Source organism: Pristiophorus japonicus, chromosome 2 (assembly GCF_044704955.1).
Source record: "Pristiophorus japonicus isolate sPriJap1 chromosome 2, sPriJap1.hap1, whole genome shotgun sequence".
Taxonomy (NCBI): Eukaryota; Metazoa; Chordata; class Chondrichthyes; family Pristiophoridae; genus Pristiophorus; species Pristiophorus japonicus.
Window position 1 is genome coordinate 266,254,296 of NC_091978.1, and position 22,353 is coordinate 266,276,648.

General features: G+C 45.9%; 1 protein-coding gene across 4 annotated transcripts in view; it reads left to right on the forward strand.

Moving 5' to 3' along the window:
- spock3 (SPARC (osteonectin), cwcv and kazal like domains proteoglycan 3) overlaps window positions 1-22,353 on the forward strand; it is a 1,033,635-nt gene that overhangs the window by 633,533 nt on the left and 377,749 nt on the right. The window lies entirely within an intron of this gene.

Below are 22,353 nucleotides of genomic sequence, written 5' to 3' on the forward strand. Positions count from 1 at the left end.
TTGAATACTTTGGTTCGGTATTCACTAAGGAGGACACAAACAACCTTCCGGATATAAAAGTGGTCAGAGGGTCTAGTAAGAAGGAGGAACTGAGGGAAATCCTTATTAGTCGGGAATTTGTGTTGGGGAAATTGATGGGATTGAAGGCCGATAAATCCCCAGGACCTGATGGTCTGCATACCAGAGTACTTAAGGAGGTGGCCTTGGAAATAGTGGATGCATTGACAGTCATTTTCCAACATTCCATAGACTTTGAACCCTTTCCTATGGAGTGGAGGGTAGCCAATGTAACTCCACTTTTTAAAAAAGGAGGGAGAGAGAAAACAGGGAATTATAGACCGGTCAGCCTGACATCAGTAGTGGGTAAAATGATGGAATCAATTATTAAGGATGTCATAGCAGTGCATTTGGAAAGAGGTGATATGATAGGTCCAAGTCAGCATGGATTTGTGAAAGGGAAATCATGCTTGACAAATCTTCTGGAATTTTTTGAGGATGTTTCCTGTAGAGTGGACAAGGGAGAACCATTTGATGTGGTATATTTGGACTTTCAGAAGGCTTTCGACAAGGTCCCACACAAGAGATGAATGTGCAAAGTTAAAGCACATGGGATTGAGGGTAGTGTGCTGACGTGGATTGAGAACTGGTTGTCAGACAGGAAGCAAAGAGTTGGAGTAAATGGGTACTTTTCAGAATGGCAGGCAGTGACTAGTGGGGTACCGCAAGGTTCTGTGTTGGGGCCCCAGCTGTTTACATTGTACATTGATGATTTAGATGAGGGGATTAAATGTAGTATCTCCAAATTTGCGGATGACACTAAGTTGGGTGGCAGTGTGAGCTGTGAGGAGGATGCTATGAGGCTGCAGAGTGACTTGGATAGGTTAGGTGAGTGGGCAAATGCATGGCAGATGAAGTATAATGTGGATAAATGTGAGGTTATCCACTTTCGTGGTAAAAACAGAGAGACAGACTATTATCTGAATGGTGACAGATTAGGAAAACGGGAGGTGCAATGAGATCTGGGTGTCATGGTACATCAGTCATTGAAGGTTGGCATGCAGGTACAGCAGGCGGTTAAGAAAGCAAATGGCATCTTGGCCTTCATAGCGAGGGGATTTGAGTACAGGGGCAGGGAGGCATTACTACAGTTGTACAGGACCTTGCTGAGGCCACACCTGGAGTATTGTGTACAGTTTTGGTCTCCTAACTTGAGGAAGGACATTCTTGCTATTGAGGGAGTGCAGCGAAGGTTCACCAGACTGATTCCCGGGATGGCGGGACTGACATATCAAGAAAGACTGGATCAACTGGGCTTGTATTCACTGGAGTTCAGAAGAATGAGAGGGGATCTCATAGAAACGTTTAAAATTCTGACGGATTTAGACAGGTTAGATGCAGGAAGAATGTTCCCAATGTTGGGAAGTCCAGACCAGGGGTCACAGTCTAAGGATAAGGGGTAAGCCATTTAGGATCGAGATAAGGAGAAACTTCTTCACCCAGAGAGTGGTGAACCTGTGGAATTCTCTACCACAGAAAGTTGTTGAAGCCAATTCACTAAATATATTCAAAAAGGGGTTAGATGTAGTCCTTACTACTAGGGGGATCAAGGGATATGGCGAGAAAGCAGGAATGGGGTACTGAAGTTGCATGTTCAGCCATGAACTCATTGAATGGCGGTGCAGGCTCGAAGGGCCGAATGGCCTACTCCTGCACCTGTTTTCTACGTTTCTATATTTCTAATAATCAAAAATATAAAAACGAATAGTCAGCATGGATTTCAAAAGGGAAAGTCTTGCTTGACCAACCTCATTGAATATTTTGAAGAGGTGACAGAGAGAGTAATGCAGTAGATGTAATTTATCTAGATTTTCAAAAGGCCTTCAATAAGGTACCCCATAATGGACTGATGAACAAGGTCACAGAATGTGGAGTCAGCAGACAAGTAGCAGAATCGATAGCTAGCTGGCTTCAAACAGAGAGTGGGAGTAATAAGTAGCTATTCACAGTGGCAGAAGGTGGGCAGTGGTGTTCCTCCAGGATCAGTGTTGGGACCACTGTTGTTCACAATTTATGTTTACAATTTCGACTTTGGAATCAGAAACACAATTTCTAAACTTACGGATGACACCAAATTGGGGGCAATAGTTAATACTGAGGAGGACTGCAACAAATTGCAGGAGGACATTAATAAACTTGCAGAATTACCATATAATTGGCAAATTAAGTTCAACACAGATAACTGTGAGGTACAAGTTGAACCTCTCATCCGGCACCCTCGGGACCTGGTCTGTGCCAGATAAGGGATTTTGCCGGACGAGGGGTGGTCACGTTAAATTGGATGGTACAGATACTGAGCAAGGGGATATTGGGGCTGGGAGTGCGGCAGAGGGATCGTGGGGTGGGGGGGTACCGGTGGATCGTGGGGTCAGGCTAATGATTGCGGGAATCGGCAGCGAGGAAGGGTTTCAATTTGTTCATGTCGGAGTTCTGCGCATGTGCCACCCGGTGGCCGGGAATGGTGCTGAGCGAGGTTGTAGTGCTGGATAAGGGAGTCCCGGATAAGAGAGGTTCAACCTGTATTACATTTTGGAAGGAAGAATAGGGAGGTCACATATTAATTGGAGGGTGAGAGTCTGGGTGGGATAGACGAACAAAAGGATCTCGGAGTACAAATACACAAATCGCTAAAAGTTGCGACACAGGTTAGCAAGGCCGTGAAAAAAGGAAACCAAGCACCAGGGTTTATTTCGAGAGGTATAGAATTGAAAAGTAGGGAAGTTATTCAAGACCTGTCTCGAAACTTGGTTAGACAACACATAGTACTGTGTACAGTTCTGGTCGCCATATTATGAAAAGGATATAGAGGCACTGGAGAGGTTGTAGAGAAGATTTACTTGGATGATACGCGAAATATGAAGGTTTACAAATCAGGTAAGGATGAACAGGCTGGGTCTCTTTTCTCTTGAAAAAAGGAGGCTGAGGGCTGACCTAATAGAGGTCTTTAAAATTATGAAAGGTTTTGATAGAATGAAAACACAGAGAATGTTTCCACTTGTGGGGAAGAGCAGAACGAGAGACCATCAATATAAGATAGCAAGAAATCCAATAGGGAATTCAGAAGAAATTTCTTTACCCAAAGCGTGGTGAGAATGTGGAACTCGCTACTACAGGGAATGATTGAAACGAATAGTATAGATGCATTTAAGGGGAGGCCAGACAAGCATTGAGGGAGAAGGGAATAGAGGAGAGGGAGCGGGAGATTGAGGCCCAGATAAAAGGGCCCTAGAGTTGTGAGGAACCACGGGAGCGTGAGATCAAGGCCCAGATAAAAAGGCCCAATAGTCGGGAGGAGCCAGCTGCTGCAGGGACAAAAAGTAAAAAAAAATCAAAATCGAAGTGTGACATTACAGCCAAGCGGGTAAGTGATTGGCTGGTGGATTGGTGAGTATTTTTCTTTTTCTTTTTCTTTTCAGTAGGAAACCTTTGGCATTGTTGTAAGTAGGATCTGCAAGTAAATATATGTGATCTTTATTATCTAAGGAAAGCCAGTTAATTAAATCGGCTGTTTGCTGAGTAGCGGTTGGGTGTATTGTGCTAAGGTTAAAAGTTTAGTTGTTATGTACGAATAAAGAGTCTGACTAGATACTGTGAGCTCAAAGTAAAGTGTGACCTTAGTCTTTTATTGCAGATCTCCAGAGTGCCTCTCCAGCCTATGAGGTCTCCTTAAGTACCTGTGCTCCCAAGGGATTGTGTGTTCCCTTGGTACTCTGGAGATGAGCCCTCTGGTGGCTGTATAAGGTATATACAAGTTTACATATATAACAACACTCCCCCCACAAAGTCAGCAGTGTAACTATTTACAAGGTGAGTCGATCTGGGGCCTTTCTTTCCCTGGTTGATTGTCTCGCTGCAAATGCTGGTTTTGGTGAATTGTTTGTTGGGCCCTCGTTGGGCTGCTGTGCAGCTGGCCTTGCTGGGCTGCCTGGTGTGTTGAGTCCTGCTGGGCTGCTGCGGGTGATGGGTTCTGCTTCGTGGCCAACCGCGGTGTTGGTTGCTATTGGTGTGTATGTTAGGGAGTCAAAGAAGGTAGGGTTCAAAGTGGGCTGCTCAGGATAGTCCGTGAATCTGAGTTTGGTTTGGTCCAAGTGTTTCCTGTGAATGAGCCCATTTGAAAGTTTGACCTGAAACACACTGCTCCCCTCTTTGGCCACGACAGTGCCGGGAAGCCACTTGGGACCTTGTCCATAATTCAATACAAATACAGGATCATTGATTTCAATTTCGCGTGACACATTTGCGTTATCATGATATGCACTTTGTTGAAGCTGCCTGCTCTCTACCTGTTCATGTAGATCAGGGTGAACTAACGAGAGCCTTGTCTTAAGTGTCCTTTTCATGAGCAATTCAGCAGGTGGAATCCCAGTGAGCGAGTGGGATCTCATGCGGTAGCTAAGCAGGACTCGGGATAAGCGAGTCTGCCGTGAGCCTTCAGTTACCCTCTTCAAGCTCTGCTTGATGGTTTGCACTGCTCACTCTGCCTGACCATTGGATGCTGGTTTGAACGGGGCAGATGTAACAAGTTTAATCCCGTTGCGGGTCATGAACTCTTTGAACTCGGCGCTGGTAAAACATGGCCCGTTGTTGCTCACAACGATATCAGGTAGTCCATGTGTGGTAAACATGGCGCGCAGGTTTTCAGTGGTGGCAGCAGATGTGCTTGCCGACATTATCTCACATTCAATCCATTTGGAGTACGCATCTAAAACCACAAGGATCATTTTACCCAAAAACGGGCCTGCATAGTCGACATGGACTCTGGATCACGGTTTGGAGGGCCAAGATCATAAACTTAGGGGCGCCTCCCTGGGTGCATTGCTTAACTGCGAGCATGTGTTACATCTGTGCACGCAGGACTCTAAGTCTGCATCGATACTGGGCCACCACAGTGGGATCTGGCTATCGCTTTCATCATTACGATGCCTGGGTAGGTACTACGGAGGTCACTGATGAAAGTGTCTCTGCCTTCTACCCGATTGCCCCACAGAAGGCAGTCTGCCTGCATAGACATTTCATCTTTGCGCCGCTGGTATGGCTTTACCTCTTCCTGCATTTCCACTGGGACACTGGACCAGCTACCGTGAAGCACACAATTTTTTACTCGGGACAGTAAGGGGTCCTGGCTCGTCCAGGTTCTAATCTGTCAGGCTGTGGCGGATGATTGCTCAATCTCAAATGCTTCCATAACCATGACTAAATCTGCAGACTGCGCCATTTTCACCCCTGTGGTGGGCAATGGCAACCGACTGAGAGCATCGGCACAGTTTTCTGTGCCTGGCCTGTGATGGATGGCGTAGTTGTATGCGGACAACGTGAGTGCCCATCTCTGGATGCGGGCCAATGCATTTGTATTTATCCCCTTACTCTTGGAAAACAGGGATATTAGTGGCTTATGCTCATTTTCGAATTAAAATTTTAGCCCAAACAGATATTTTCTTTACCCCATAGACACACGCTAACGCTCCGTTTTCAATCATGCTGTCGGCTCTCTCAGCCTTCGACAGACTTCTGGATGCATAAGCAACCAATTGCAATTTCCCAGAATCATTAGCTTGTTGCAATACACACACGACGATGCATCACATGCGAGTGCCAAACGCTATCAAGAATCATACAACACAAGCAATTTGTTTGAGCACAACAGTTTTCTCGCTTTTACGAAGGCATTTTCTTGGCTTTATGCAGTAAGGCGTGCAGTGATTCTAACAGTTTGCTGAGACCCAGTAAGAAGTTACCAAAGTAGTTTAAGAGTCCTAGAAACGACCGCAGCTCCGTCACGTTTTGTGGCCTCCGTGTGTTCCCGATTGCCTCCGTCTTCGAATCGCTGGGCCTGATGCCATCCGCCACGATTCTTCTCCCCAGGAACTCCACTTCAGTTGCCAGGAAAACGCACTTCGAGCATTTTAACCTGAGCCCCATACGGTTCAGTCGACTAAGAACCTCTTCCAGCTTCTGCAGATGCTCGACTGTGTCCTGACCTGTAACCAAGATTTCATCCTGGAAGACCACCGTGCGCTGGACCGACTTCAGAAAGCTTTCCATGTTTCTCTGGAATATCGCTGCGGCTGATCGAAGTCCAAACGGGCATCTGTTATAAATGAATAGACCTTTGTGTGTATTGATGCAGGTGAGGTCCTTCGATGATTCCTCCAGCTCCTGCGTCATGTAGGCCGAGGTCAAGTCCAGCCTCATGAACTTCTTTCCTCCCGCCAGCGTAGCAAAAAGGTTGTCAGCCTTTGGTAGTGGGTATTGATCCTGCAGGGAGAAACGATTGATAGTTACTTTGTAATCATCACAGATTCTGAAGGTGCCGTCTCCCTTGAGGACTGGAACAATCGGACTGGCCCACTCATTGAATTCGATCGGCGAAATGATGCCCTCTTTGCAGCTGGTCGAGCTCAATATCTACCCTTTCTCTCATCATGTACGGTATTGCTTTCGCCTTGTGATGGATAGGTCGTGCCCCCGGAACTAGGTGGATCTGCACTTTTAACATAAGAACATAAGAACATAAGAATTCGGAACAGGAGTAGGCCATCTTGCCCCTCGGGCCTGCTCCGCCATTCAACAAGATCATGGCTGATCTGGCCATGGACTCAGCTCCACTTACCCGCCCGCTCCCCATAACCCTTTATTCCCTTATTGGTTAAAAATCTATCTATCTGTGATTTGAATACACTCAATGAGCTAGCCTCAACTGCTTCCTTGGGCAGAGAATTCCACAGATTCACACCCTCTGGGAGAAGAAATTCCTTCTCAACTCGGTTTTAAATTGGCTCCCCCTTATTTTGAGGCTGTGCCCCCTAGTTCTAGTCTCCCGACCAGTGGAAACATCCTCTCTGCCTCTATGTTGTCTATCCCTTTCATTATTTTAAATGTTTCTATAAGATCACCCCTCATCCTTCTGAACTCCCAACGAGTAAAGACCCAGTCTACTCAATCTATCATCAAAAGGTAACTCCCTCATCTCCGGAATCATCCTAGTGAATCGTCTCTGTACCCCCTTCAAAGCTAGTATATCCTTCCTTAAGTAAGGTGACCAAAACTACATGCAGTACTCAAGGTGCGGCCTCACCAATACTCTGTACAGTTGCAGCAGGACCTCCCTGCTTTTGTACTCCATCCCTCTCGCAATGAAGGCCGACATTCCATTCGCCTTCCTGATTACCTGCTGCACCTGCAAACTAACTTTTTGGGATTCATGCACAAGGACCCCCAGGTCCCTCTGCACTGCAGCATGTTGTAATTTCTCCCCATTCAAATAATATTCCCTTTTACTGTGTTTTTTTCAAAGGTGGATGACCTCACATTTTCCGATATTGTATTCCATCTGCCAAATCTTAGCCCATTCGCTTAACCTATCTAAATCTCTTTGCAGCCTCTCTGTGTCCTCTACACAACCTGCTTTCCCACTAATCTTTGTGTCATCTGCAAATTTTGTTACACTACACTCTGTCCCCTCTTCCAGGTCATCTATGTATATTGTAAACAGTTGTGGTTCCAGCACCGATCCCTGTGGCACACCACTTACCACCGATTTCCAACCCGAAAAGGACCCATTTATCCCGACTCTCTGCTTTCTGTTAGCCAGCCAATTCTCGATCCATGCTAATACATTTCCTCTGATTCCGCGTACCTTTAACTTCTGCAGTAACCTTTTGTTTAGCACGTTATCGAATGCCTTTTGGAAATCTAAATACACCACATCCATCGGTACACCTCTATCCACCATGCTCGTTATATCCTCAAAGAATTCCAGTAAATTAGTTGAACATGATTTCCCCTTCATGAATCCATGTTGCGTCTGCTTGATTGCACTATTCCTATCTAGATGTCCCGCTATTTCTTCCTTAATGATAGCTTCAAGCATTTTCCCCACTGCAGATGTTAAACTAACCGGCCTATAGTTACCTGCCTTTGTCTGCCCCCTTTTTTAAACAGAGGCGTTATATTAGCTGCTTTCCAATCCGCTGGTACTTCCCCAGAGTCCAGAGAATTTTGGTAGATGATAACGAATGCATCTGCTATAACTTCCGCCATCTCTTTTAATACCCTGGGAGGCATTTCATCAGGACCAGGGGACTTGTCTACCTTGAGTCCCATTAGCCTGTCGAGCACTACCCCCCTCGTGATAGTGATTATCTCAAGGTCCTCCCTTCCCACATTCCAATTTTTGGCATGGTTTTTGTGTCTTCCACTGTGAAGACCGAAGCAAAATAATTGTTTAAGGTCTCAGCCATTTCCACATTTCCCATTATTAAATATCCCTACTCATCTTCTAAGGGACCAACATTTACTTTAGTCACTCTTTTCCGTTTTATACATCGGTAAAAGCTTTTACTATCCGTTTTTATTTTTTGCGCAAGTTTACTTTCGTAATCTATCTTTCCTTTCTTTATTGCTTTCTTAGTCTTTCTTTGCTGTCGTTTAAAATTTTCCCAATCTTCTAGTTTCACACTAACTTTGGCCACCTTATATGCATTGGATTTTAATTTTATACTCTCCTTTATTTTCTTGGTTATCTATGGCTGGTTATCCCTTCTCTTACAGCCCTTCTTTTTCACTGGAATATATTTTTGTTGAGCACTATGAAAGAGCTCCTTAAAAGTCCTCCACTGTTCCTCAATTGTGCCACCATTTAGTCTGTGTTCCAGTCTACTTTAGTTAACTCTGCCCTTATCCCACTGTAGTCCCCTTTGTTTAAGCATAGTACGCTCGTTTGAGACACTACTTCCTCACCCTCAATCTGTATTACAAGTTCAACCATACTGTGATCACTCATTCCGAGAGGATCTTTTACTTGGAGATCGGTTATTATTCCTGTCTCATTAAACAGGACCAGATCTAAGATAACTTGCTCCCTTGTAGGTTCTGTAACATACTGTTCTAAGAAACAATCCCGTATGCATTCTATGAATTCCTCCTCAAGGCTACCCCGTGCGATTTGATTTGACCAATCGATATGTAGGTTAAAATCCCCCATGATTACTGCCATTCCTTTTTCACATGCCTCCATTATTCCCTTGATTATTGTCCGCCCCACCGTGAAGTTATTATTTGGGAGCCTATAAACTACGCCTACCAGTGACTTTTTCCCCTTACTATCTCTAATCTCCACCCACAATGATTCAACATTTTGTTCATTAGAGCCAGTATCATCCTTGATATCATCCTTTATTAACAGAGCTACCCCACTTCCTTTCCCTTCTTGTCTATCTTCCCGAATTGTCAGATACCCCTGTATGTTTAATTCTCAATCTTGGCCACCCTGCAACCATGTTTGTGTAATGGCCACCAAATCATACCCATTTGTGCCGTCAACTCATTTACTTTATTTCGAATGCTGCGTGCGTTTAGGTAGAGTGTTTTAATACTAGTTTTTAAACCATGATTTTTAGTTTTGACCCCTCCTGCAGCCCTTTATATTCGTACATATTGTCCCTTCCTATCACCTTGTGGTTTCCACTTACCCCAGTGCTACTCTGCTCTGTTGCCTCCTGCCTTTTGCATTCTTTCTTGGGGTCCTGTTCATCTGAGCTCTCACCCACTCTAACTTGCTCAGACCCCTGTCCTGGGTTCCGAATACTCCTCGCATTGAGGTACCAAGCTTTCATGCTTGCCTTTTTATTACATTTTGACCCTTTAGAATTTTGCTGTACAGCGACCCTTTTTGTTTTTTGCCTTGGGTTTCTCTGCCCTCCACTTTTGCATTTGTCTCCATTTTGTTTCCCTCTGTCTCCCTGCATTGGTTCCCATTCCCCTGCCATATTAGTTTAACTCCTCCCCAACAGCACTAGCAAACACTCCCCCTAAGGCATTGGTTCCGGTCCTGCCCAGGTGCAGACCGTCCGGTTTGTACTGGTCCCACCTCCCCCAGAACCAGTTCCAATGCCCCAGGAATTTGAATCCCTCCCTGCTACACCATTGCTCAAGCCACGTATTCATCTAAGCTATCCTGCGATTTCTACTCTGACTAGCATGTGGCACTGGCAGCAATCCCGAGATTACTACTTTTGAGGTCCTACTTTTTAATTTAGCTCCGAGCTCCTTAAATTCATCTCGTAGGACCTCATCCCTTTTTTTACCTATCGTTGGTACCAATGTGCATCACGACAACTGGCTGTTCACCCTCCCTTTTCAGAATGTCCTGCACCCGCTCCGAGACATCTTTGACCCTTGCACCAGGGAGGCAACATACCATCCTGGAGTCTCGGTTGCGACCCGCAGAAACGCCTATCTCTTCCCGTTACAATTGAATCCCCTATCACTATTGCTCTCTCACTCTTTTTCCTGCCCTCCTCTGCTGCAGAGCCAGCCACGGTGCCATGAACTTGGCTGCTGCTGCCCTTCCCTGATGAGTCATCCCCCTCAACAGTACTCAAAGCGGTGTATCTGTTTTGCAGGGGATGACCGCAGGGGACCCCTGCACTACCTTCCTTGCACTGCTCTTCCTGCTGGCCTTCCATTCCCTATCTGGCTGTGGTGGACCCTTCACCTGCGGTAAGACAAACTCGCTACACGTGCTACTCATGTCATTCTCAGCCTCGTGGATGCTCCAGAGTGAATCCACCCTCAGCTCCAATTCCGCAACGCGGACCGTCAGGAGCTGGAGGCAGATACACTTCCCGCACATGTAGTCGTCAGGGACACCGGAAGTGTCCCTGAGTTCCCACATGGTACAGGAGGAGCATATCACGTGACCGAGCTCTCCTGCCATGACTTAACCCTTAGATACACTTAAATTGGCAACAACAATGTTAACAGGTTACTTACTGATATAAAAAAGAAAAAGAAAAGCTACTCACCAATCACTTACCCCCTTGTCTGTGACATCACCTTTATATTTCTTTCTATTTATTTTTTGCCTTCTTCCTGGAGCTGCACAAGCCACGCCTCGCCACGCACCTCCTCACGCTGCTCCCCGAACTCCCTGCTGTGCCTTTTATAGGCCTCTCGTCGAAGTCCTGACTGCCTCTCCACGCATCTCCTCGACGCTGCTCTCCGGACTCCCTGCTGTGCCTTTCATAGGCCTCTCGGCAAATTCCCGACTGCCTCTCCACACACCTCCTCGACGCTCCTTGAAACTTCCCGATGTCTGGTTCGAACAGCGAAGGGAACTTTTTTAAGACCTGGGCACACGAAGTGTCGTCAGACGACGAGAGCGCTCGGATGTCATCCCAGTTCCAGCTTATCTGTCCCAGCCCGATCCTCCCAAGCTGTGTGGGACCATCGCTTGATATCAGCCAGAGTGGAAGCTTGTGCACCGCTCCATCGTAGGAGACCTTTGTAGTAGCACTGCTGATTACGGGAATCAGTTTCTTTGTGTGAGTTCTCAGTTTTGAGCGAATGGGAGTCAAGACTGGCCTTGAGGCCTTGTTGCACCACAATTTTTCGAAAGCCTTTTTGCTCATAATGGATTGGCTTGCGCCCATGTCCAGCTCCATTGACACCGGGAGTCCATTTAATTCAACCTTCAGCTTTATCAGGGGAGAGTTTGTCGTAAATGTCTGCACCCCATATACCTCTGCCTCCTCGGTCTGAGGCTTTGGTTTGTCGTGATCCACTGTGGATCTGTCCTCCTCTGCAACATGGTGGTTTGCAGGATTAACAGGGTTTTCAGCTCGCCTGCACATGTGTTAGAGGTGTCCCATTGTTCCACAGCCCTTATAAACGTACCCTTTGAAGTGGCATGAATGGAAACGATGATCACCCCCGCACCGCCAACAAGGTGTTAATGGCCTTGCATTCATTACCCTTGATAGAGGACTCTGAGACATCTGTGGATGTGCAGCTGCAGGCATGTGGCGCCTGCCCTGTATGTTGCTTTTTGAAACCAACATCACTTTGTTCATAGTATTTGTAGCAGCACTCGTGTGCTGAGAGATTTGCTTAGTATTGTCACTGGTGGCAATGAATGCCTGGGTTTTCGCTATGGCCTTACTCAAGGTTGGGGTCTCCACAGTCAAAAGTTTGCGAAGTATCACTTCATGGCCAATGCCAAGTATGGAAAAGTCTCTGAGTATGTGCTCCAAATGTCCTTCAAATTCACAATGTCCTGAAAGGCGTCTTAGCTCGACGACATAACTCGCCACTTCCTGGCCTTCAGACCTTTTGTAAGTGTAGAAGCGGTACATCGCCATCAGAACGCTTTCTTTCGGGTTCAGATGCTCCCGGACCAGTGTGCACAAATCATCATACAATTTCTGTGGGTTTCGCTGGAGGAAGCAGATTTTTCATGAGGCCAGACGTTGGTGCCCCGCAGACGGTGAGGAGAATCGGCCTTCATTTGGCAGCATTAGCTTCTCCTTCCAGCTCATTGGCTACGAAGTATTGGTCGAGTGGCTCCACAAAGGTTTCCCAATCATCTCCCTCCAAGAATTTCTCCAGGATGCCCACTGTTCTCTGCATTGTTGGGTTCGTCATCTGTAACTCGTCGCCAGTTGTTATGTATGAATAAAGAGTCTGACTGGATACTGTGATCTCAAAGAAAAGTGTGACCTTAGTCTTTTATTGCAGGTCTCCAGAGTGCCTCTCCAGCCTGTGAGGCCTCCTTAAGTACCTGTGCTCCCAAGGCATTGTGGGATCTCTTGGGACTCCAGGGGATGAGCCCTCTGGTGGCTGTCCAAGGTATATACAAGTTTACATATATAACATTAGTTCTACTTTATAATTGCGAGTGTAACTAGAGAGATGGCAGGGCAGCTCAGTCCTGTGGATTGCACATCCTGTGGTGTGTGGGAAGTCCTGGATGCTTCACACAGCCGGGATGACAATGTGTGCAGAAGGTGTTTCCAGCTGCACCAACTTGAGCTCCTTGTTTTGGAGTTTGAGCGGCAGCTGGGGTCATTGCGGTGCATCCACGAGACTGAGAGCTACGTGGATAGCACGTTTCTAGAGGCGGTCACCCCGCAGCTTAAGAGTGTGCAGGCAGATAGGGTTTGGCTGACCCCTGGGCAGAAGAGGAGGACTAGGCAGGTAATGCAGCAGTCCCCTGACTCCATCTCGCTCTCCAGCCGGTACTGTGTTCTAAGTACCAGCGGGGGCGATGGTGGCTCTGGAGAGTGCAGCCAAAGCCAAGTCCATGGCACCACGTGTGGCTCAGCTGAACAGGGGGGGAGGAAAAAGAATGGAAGAGCTATAGTGGTAGGGAATTCGCTAGTCAGGGGAGCAGACAGGCGTTTCTTCAGCCGCAGACGTGACTCCAGGATAGTATGTTGTCTCCCTGGTGCCAGGGTCAAGGATTTCATTGAGTGGCTGCAGGGCATTCTGGGGGAAGAGCGTGAACAGCCAGAGGTCATGGTCCACATCGGTACCAATGACATCGGTAGGAAGAGGGATGAGGTCCTGCAGGCAGAGTTTTGGGAGCTCGGAGAGAGATTAAAAAGCAGTAAAGATTAAAAAGGTAGTAATCTCCGGATTACTCCCAGTGCCACAAGCAATGAGTACAGAAATAGGAGGATAGAGCAGATGAATACGTGGCTGGAGAGATGGTGCAGGCTGGAGGGCTTTCGTTTCTTGAGGCATTGGGGGAGGTGGGACCTGTACAAACCGGATGGGTTGCACCTCAACAGAGCTGGGACCAATATCCTCACGGGGGGAGTTGCTAGTGCTGTTGGGAAGGGTTTAAACTAGCTTGGCAGGGGGATGGAAAGCTGAAAATAGATTCAGTAGGGAGGGGAGTCGAGCTGGAATTAGAAAGCAAAAATAAAGAAAGTGAGTTTGTAGGAGAGAGGAAACAAGCAGGAAAAAAGTGTAAAAAAACAAACTTAAAAGCACTTTGTCTAAATGCACGTAGCATTTGTAACAAATTTGATAAATTGGCACAAATTGAGACAAATGGGTATGATCTGATCATCATTACAGAGACATGGTTGCAAGGTGACCAGGTTTGGGAATGAAATATTCAGGGGTACTTGACAATCCAGAAGGACAGACAGAAAGGAAAAGGAGGTGGGGTAGAAATGATATTGACTCAAATTATAAGGATGTTGAAACAGTTTGGGTGGAGATAAGGGACAATAAGGGGAAAAAGTCACTGGTGGGCGTAGTCTATAGGCCTCCTAATAGTAGCAACTCTGTTGGTCGGACCAGGAAATAGTGGGGGCTTGTAAAAGGGGAACAGCAATAATCATGGGTGATTTTAACCTCCACATTGATTTGACAAATCAATTTGGTCACGTTAGCCTTGAGGAGGAGTCATAGAATGCATAAGAGACGGATTCCTTGAGCAGTATGTAACTGTCATGTATGTGCTTTTGGGATCACTAGCCACTAGATGGCATCACTGTTGGAGGCCATTGGGCTGCACGTACGTGTGTGCAGCCCAAGTATAAAAGGCCAGCCATTTTGTATATTAGTCACTTTGGGCCTTAATAAAGCAGAGCCAAGGTCATACCTATTGGAGTTAACAGTACTCAGTCTAACAGTTATTGCATACACAACAGTAACGGAACCAACCAGGGGGCAGTCTATATTAGATCTGGTCCTGTGTAATGAGACAGGATTAATAAACAATCTCCTAGTAAAGGATCCTATTGGAATGAGTGATTCCGAATTTCAAATTCAGATGGAGGGTGAGAAAGTTGGATCTCTAACCAGCGTACTAAGCTTAAATAAAGGAGACTATGAAGGTATGAGGACAGGGAAAATAGATTAAAGTGTAGGACGGTTGAAGAACAGTGGTGTACATTTAAGGAGATATTTCACAACTCTCAAGAAAAATATATTACAATGAGGAGGAAAGGGTGTAAGAGAAAAGATAGCCATCGTGGCTAACTAAAGAGATCAAGGACGGTATCCAATTAACAACAAGGGCATACAAAGTGGCCAAAACTAGTGGGAGGATAGAAGATTGGGAAGCTTTTAAAAGCCAGCAAAGAATGACTAAAAAAAATGATTTAGAAAGGGAGGATAGACTATGAAAGTAAACTAGCGCAATATATAAAAACAGATAGCAAGAGATTCTCTAGGTATATAAAAAGGAAAAGAATGGCTAAAGTAAATGTTGGTCCCCTAGAAGACGCGACTGGGGAATTATTAATGGGGAACATGGAGATGACAACAAATATTTTGTATCACTCTTTACGGTAGAGGACACAACAATATTCCAACAGTGGATAGTTAAGGGGTCACAGGTGGGGAGGAACTTAACACAATCACAATCACTAAGGAGGTGATACTCAGTAAGGTAATGGGACTAAAGGCTGATGAATCCCTTGGACCTGATGGCTTGCATCCTAGGGTCTTAAGAGAAGTAACAGCAGGGATTGTGGATGCATTGGTTATAATATACCAAAATTCCCTGGATTCTGGGGAGGTCCCAGCAGATTGGAAAACTGCAAATGTAACGCGCCTATTTAAAAAAGGAGGCAGACAAAAAGCAGGAAACTTTAGACCAGTTAGCCTAACATCTGTGGTTGGGAAAATGTTGGAGTCCATTATTAAAGAAGCAGTAGCAGGACATTTGGAAAAGCAAAATTCGGTCAGGCAGAGTCAGCATGGACTTATGAAGGGGAAGTCATGTTTGACAAATTAGCTGGAATTCTTTGAGGATGTAACAAACAGGGTGAATAAAGGGGAATCAATGGATGTGATATATTTGGACTTCCAGAGGCATTTAACAAAGTGCCACATAAAAGGTTACTGCACAAGATAAAAGTTCACGGGGTTGGGGGTAATATATTAGCATGGATAGAGGATTGGCTAACTAACGGAAAACTGAGAGTTGGGATAAATGGTTCATTCTCTGGTTAGCAACCAGTAACTAGTGGGGTGCCACAGGGATCAGTGCTGGGACCCCAACTATTTATAATCTATATTAACGACTTGGAAGAAGGGACTGAATGTAACGTAGCCAAGTTTGTTGATGATACAAAGATGGGAGGAAAAGCAATGTGTGAGAAGGACACAAAAAATCTGCAAAAGGCCATAGGCAGGCTAAGTGAGTGGGCAAAAATTTGGCAGATGGAGTATAATGTTGGAAAGTGTGAGGTCATGCACTTGGGCAGAAAAAATCAAAGAACAAGTTATTATTTAAACGGAGAAAGATTGCAAAGTGCTGCAGTACAGCGGGACCTGTGGGTACTTGTGCATGAAACACAAAAGGATAGTATGCAGGTACAGCAAGTGATCAGGAAGGCCAATGGAATCTTGGTCTTTATTGCAAAGGGGATGGAGTATAAAAGCAGGGAAGTCTTGCTTCAGGTATACAGGGTATTAGTGAGACCACACCTGGAATACTGCATGCAGTTTTGGTTTCCATATTTTCGAAAGGATATACTTGCTATGGAGGCAGTTCAGAGAAGGTTCACTCGGTTGATTCCGGAAATGAGGGGTTTGACTTATGAGGAAAGGTTGAGTAGCGTCTTAAAAGAAATGGTTGCAGAGATAGTGGATGCATTGGTTGTAATCCAATAAAGTTCCCTGGATTCTGGAGAGATCCCAGTGCATTGGAAAACCGCAAATGTAATGCCCCTATTTAAAGAAGGAAGCAGACAGAAAGCAGGAAACTTTAGATCAGTTAGCCTAACATCTGTCATTGGTCATATGCTGGAATCTATTATTAAGGAAGCAGTAGCGGGACATTTAGAAAAGCATAATACAGTCAAGCAGGGTCAGCATGGTTTTACAAGAGGAAAATCATGTTTGACAAATTTGCTGGAGTTCTTTGAGGATGTAACGAGCAGGGTGGATAAGAGGGAACCAGTGCATGTGGTGTATTTGGATTTCTAGAAAGCATTCGATAAGGTGCCACATAAAAGGTTACTGCACAAGATAAGAGCTCATGGGGTTGGGGATAATATATTAGCATAAATAGCGGATTGGCTAACTAACAGAAAACAGAGAGTAGGGATAAATGGGTCATTTTCTGGTTGGCAAACGGTAACTAATGGGATGCCACAGAGATCGGTGCTGGGGTCTCAACTACTTACAATCTATATTAATGATTTGGATAAAGGGACAAAGTATAATGTAGCCAAGATTACGGATGATAAAAGATGAGTGGGAAAGCAAGTTGTGACGAGGACACAAAAAATCTGCAAAGAGATACAGACAGGTTAAGTGATTGGGCAAACATTTGGCAGTTGGAGTATAATGTGGAAAAGTGTATTGGCAGGAAAAATAAAAATGTAAATTATTATTTCAATGGAAAGAAACTACAAAATGATGTAGTATAGAGAGACCTGGGCGTCCTTGTGCATGAAACACAAAAAGTTAGTATGGAGGTACAGCAATAATCAGAAAGGTAAATGGAATGTTGGCTTTTATTGCAAGGGGGATGGAGTTTAAAAGCAGGGATTTCCTGCTACAACTGTACAATTGGTGAGATGACACCTAGAGTACTGCATACAGTTTTGGTCTTGTGGTGTATGAAATGATACAATGAACTCCGTACTGTAAGCCAGCAACTAGCTGTAACATTGTTAGTCTTTAATGGCTTCCAGAAGTAAAGATACGAAGGTGAAGTTCAGGTTATATACTGGACCCAGCACGAGTGTACCAATAACCCTAGGACCTCCGACCATAATGCCCCCTTATGGGCAAACCTTATGTAACTACATTACATCATTCCCCCGCCAGTTCTTGGCACAAGTCCATATTACAAGTTCAGACGGTCCGAAGAACTTCGCTCCCTGTTTGACCGTCTCAGTACAATCCCAGTGCTTTCCGAGTCTCTCATGACTTGGGACTGGGCGTTGACCACATTGGGTTCTTCTGATGGCTGGACGTGAGTTGGTAGGTCGTCCAAGCTCATGGTGTCTTCTTCCAACTGTTTCAGTTCGTCAGTGTGTCTTAGCTTGATTTGATCAATGTGTTTCCTGCACTTCTGCCCATTCTTGAGCTTAACCATACACACCCAGTTACCCTCCTTATCCGTAACATTGCCCAGGAACCACTTGGGCCCTTGACCATGGTTAAGTACATACACTGGGTCATTTACAGTTATGTTGCGTGACACTGCGGCATGGTCGTGATATCACTGCTAGCATTGATGTCGGGTTTCGACATGATCATTAAGGTCAGGATGGACTAGAGAGAACCTCTTCATCAATAGTTCCACAGACGGGACCCCGGTGAGCGTGTGTGGCCTTGTCCTGTAACTGAGCAGTATGCGTGACAGGTGTGTTTGCAAGGAACCGTGAGTTACGCGTTTCAGGCTCTGCTTGATGGTTTGAACTGCCTGCTCCGCTTGACCATTGGACGCGGGTTTGAACGGGGCTGACCTCACGTGTTTTATGTCGTTGCGTTTCATGAACTCTTGAAACTCCAGGCTCGTGAAACCCGGTCCGTTGTCACTGACAACAATGTCTGGCAGACCATGTGTGGCAAACATGGCTCTCAGGTTTTCAATGGTGGCAGTAGAAGTGCTGGATGACATGATAACACATTCTATCCATTTGGAGTATGCATCCACCACCACAAAAAACCTTTTACCGAGGAAGGGGCCTGCAAAGTCGATGTGGATTCTAGACCACGGTTTGGATGGCCATGACCATAGACTGAGCGGAGCTTCCTTTGGGGCATTGCTTAACTGCATGCAGGTGCTGCACTGATGCACACATGACTCTAAGTCTGAGTCAATGCCAGGCCACCAAACATGGGACCTGGCAATGGCCTTCATCATAACAATACCGGGATGTGTACTATGTAATTCCCGTACAAATCGCGCCCTGCCTTTCTTGGGCATTACAACACGATTATCCCACAGTAAACAGTCGGACTGGATGGAAAGCTCATCTTTATGACGGCTGTACGGTTTGGTTTCATCGCCCATTTCCTTGAGGATAGTCGACCAGTTCCAGTTAAGAACATAACGTTTTACAACCGATAGGGTCAGATCCTGGCTGGTCCAGGTATTAACTTGTTGAGCAGTGACTGGCGACCTTTCACTCTCAAAGGCATCCATGACCATGCGTAGCTCTGCGGGCACTGGCGTTTTCACCTCTGGTGTGGGCAACGGTAACCGGCTCAATGCATCAGCGCAGTTGTCGGTGCCTGGTCTATGGCGAATGACATAATCATAGGCAGATAATGTCAGCGCCCACCTACTTCTGGATGCAGGACGACGAGTTGGTATTGATACTTTTATGTTCCGAGAACAACGATATAAGTGGCTTGTGATCGGTTTCCAGCTCGAAGCAAAACCCAAACAGGGACTGGTGCATTTTTTTACCCCATAAACACATGCTAAAGCCTCTTTCTCTATCATGCCGTCAGCTCCTTCTGCCTTGGACAGGCTTTGAGACGCATATGCAACTGGTTGTAGTTTGCCTGACTCATTGGCTTGCTGCAGTACGCAGCCGACCCCATAGGACGACACATCACAGGTCAAAACTGGACGCTTGCATGGGTCATACAGTACCAGTCGCTTGTGGGAACACAGCAGATTTCTAGCCTTCTCAAAGGCTCTGTCTTGAAGTTCACCCCATACCTAGCTTGTGCAAAGGCTCTAATACTGTGCTCAATTTGGGTAAGAAGTTACCGAAGTAGTTGAGAAGACCCAGGAACGGATGAAGCTCCGTCACATCCTGGGGCCTGGGCACATTTTTGATGGCCTCTGTTTTCATGTCTGTACGCCTGATTCTGTCTGCAGCAATCTTTTGTCCAAGGAATTCGACCTCTGGTGCCATGAAAACTCACTTCGAACGTTTCAGCCTGAGTCCCACTTTGTTCAGACAATGCAGAACCTCTTCCAGATTATGCAGGTGCTCGGCGGTGCACGACCTGTGACTAGGATGTTGTCTTGGAATACCACGGTTCTGGAGACGGATTTCAATAGGCTCTCCATGTTTCTCTGAAATATGGCTGCCACTGAACAAATGCCAAAAGGGCACCTCTTGTAAATAAACAGTCCTTTGTGCGTGTTGATGCACGTAAGTGTCTTTGATGATTCAACCAGTTCCTGTGTCATGTAGGCCGATGTTAGATCCAATTTGGTGAATGATTTTCCCCCAGCTAACATTGTAAACAGGTCATCAGCTTTTGTTGGCGAGTACTGATCTTGTTTTGAAACTCAGTTGATCGTGATCTTGTCATCTCCACAAATCCTGACCATGCCGTCGCTCTTTAACACCGGAACAATGGGGCTGGCCCATTCATTAAATTTGACCGGTGAGATGACCCCCTCGCGTTGTTGCCTGTTCAATTCGAGCTTGACCTTTTCTCTCATCATGTGCGGGACCGCCCTGGCTTTGTGATGGATGGGCCTTGCGTCTGGGCTGAGGTGAATCTGAACCTTGGTTCCCTTGAAGCTGCCAATTCCCCATTCAAACAGTGAGGGAAATTTGCTCAGTACTTGAGCAAACCAATCATCATCCACTGATGACAAAGCTTTGATATCGTACCAGTTCCAATTTATTTTCTCAAGCCAACTCCTGCCGAATAACGATGGGCCATTGCCCGGGATAATCCATAATGGTAGATAATGAACCGCTCCCTCGTACGCCACTCGTACTGCACTATCGATCACTGGTATCAGCTCTTTGGTGTAGGTACGCAACTTCACATTTATCGGACACAGCTTGAGTCTCTCTGCCTTGGTCTCCCACAGCTTTTTGAAAGTCCTCTGGCTTATTATCGATTGACTCGCACCTATGTCTAATTCCTTGGATACCGGCACGCTGTTTAATTTTACCTCTATCATTGTCGGTTGGCTCTTTGTTAGTATTTTACCTCCATCATTATCAGTTGGCTCTTTGTTAGAAACGCACGTACGCTATACACTTCCTCCTCGGAGCTCTCAAATGCCTCGGGCTGCATCGACAGATCCACGCTGAATTGATAATCATCCACGTGGTGTGTCACAGCTCGCTTGCTCTGCTGTGGACACGTCCGCTGAAGATGCCCCATCTTCGCACACCCTCTGCATACATACTACCTGAAGCAGCACTGATTGGGTCGGTTATTGTCCCCGCAACGCTAACACGTTGAGCTCGGATTTGCGCCCGATAGCGGGCTTTGAGCAGCTCCCATTCTCGCATACACAGTCGAGTAGGCCCTCGATGGCAAACTTTGAGTGGCTCCCGGTCTTGCAGATGCAGTCGAGTAGGCCCTGCCATGTGCAGCTCTGCCGGCTGTCGATACAATTTTGTACACAGTACTTGGCGTGGAGTTCCTGTGTTGTCGCGATATCTGCTTCGTGCTTTTCTGCATGGATGTGCAGACCTGGGTGACGGTGATGACCTTGCTGAGGTCCGGCATCTCTGCAGCCAGCAGCTTACTTAAGATTGCCTTGATCACGAAAAAGTCACGCCGCATGTCTTCCAACGCAGGCCCAAATTTGCAAATCCCTGCAAGACGTCTCAGGTCGGCAACAAATGCCACTACGTCCTGGCCTTCTGGACGAACGTGCGTATAGAAGCGATATCTGGATATGAGGATTCCTTCCGTGAGTTTAAGGTGTTCCCGAACTAGAGCACACAGTTCTTTGTAATCCTTTTCTGTAGGAAGAGTGGGTGAGAGCAGATTCTTGATGAGTGCATAGATCGTGGGGCCACAGACGGTGAGAGGAACTGCCCTGCGCTTCTCTGCATTCTTTTCTTTGTTGAGGTCGTTTGCCATGAAATACTGGTCAAGGCGATCTGTGAAATTTCCCCAATCCTCTCCCTCTTTGAATCGCTCAAGAATTCCAACAGTACTCGATCGTGCTGCTTTGCGTGGGTTCGTATTTGCCTCGTCGCCAGTTGTGGTGTATGAAATGATACAATGAACTCAAAAGATTGAGTTCTTTTGAGTTCAAGAACTAAGATGAGGAGGAATTTCTTCTCTGGAGAGTTGTAAATCTGTGGAATTCTCTGTCCCAGAGAGCTGTGGAGGCTGGGCCATTGAATATATTTAAGGTGGAGATCGACTGATTTTTGAGTGATAAGGGAGTGAATGGTTATGAGGAGCGGGCAGTTAGGTGGAGCTGAGCCCAAGATCAGATCAGCCATGTTATGAAATAGTGGAGCAGGCTCGGGGGTCCAAATGGCCTACTCCTGCTCCAAATTCTTATGCTCTTATGGGACTGGAGGCTGTCAGAACCAATCAATTAGATTATGCTTTTTCTTGCTGTTGGTTGAATGTGAACGTGAGAAAAAAGTTTTTAAGATGAACTGGTGACTTTTGCGAGTCTTAGTTAAAGTATTTGCTTCGTGTTTCTTTCCAAATAAATGATATATAAATAACAAACAAGCTGCTTAATGTAACTTGAAAACATTTTTTCTATTTTTCTGAAAGAAACTTTCTTGGGCAACCCAACTATTGTTTATTTAAAGGTTTATCTTCTTCAAGTCTAATTAGAGCCACTTTTTTGAG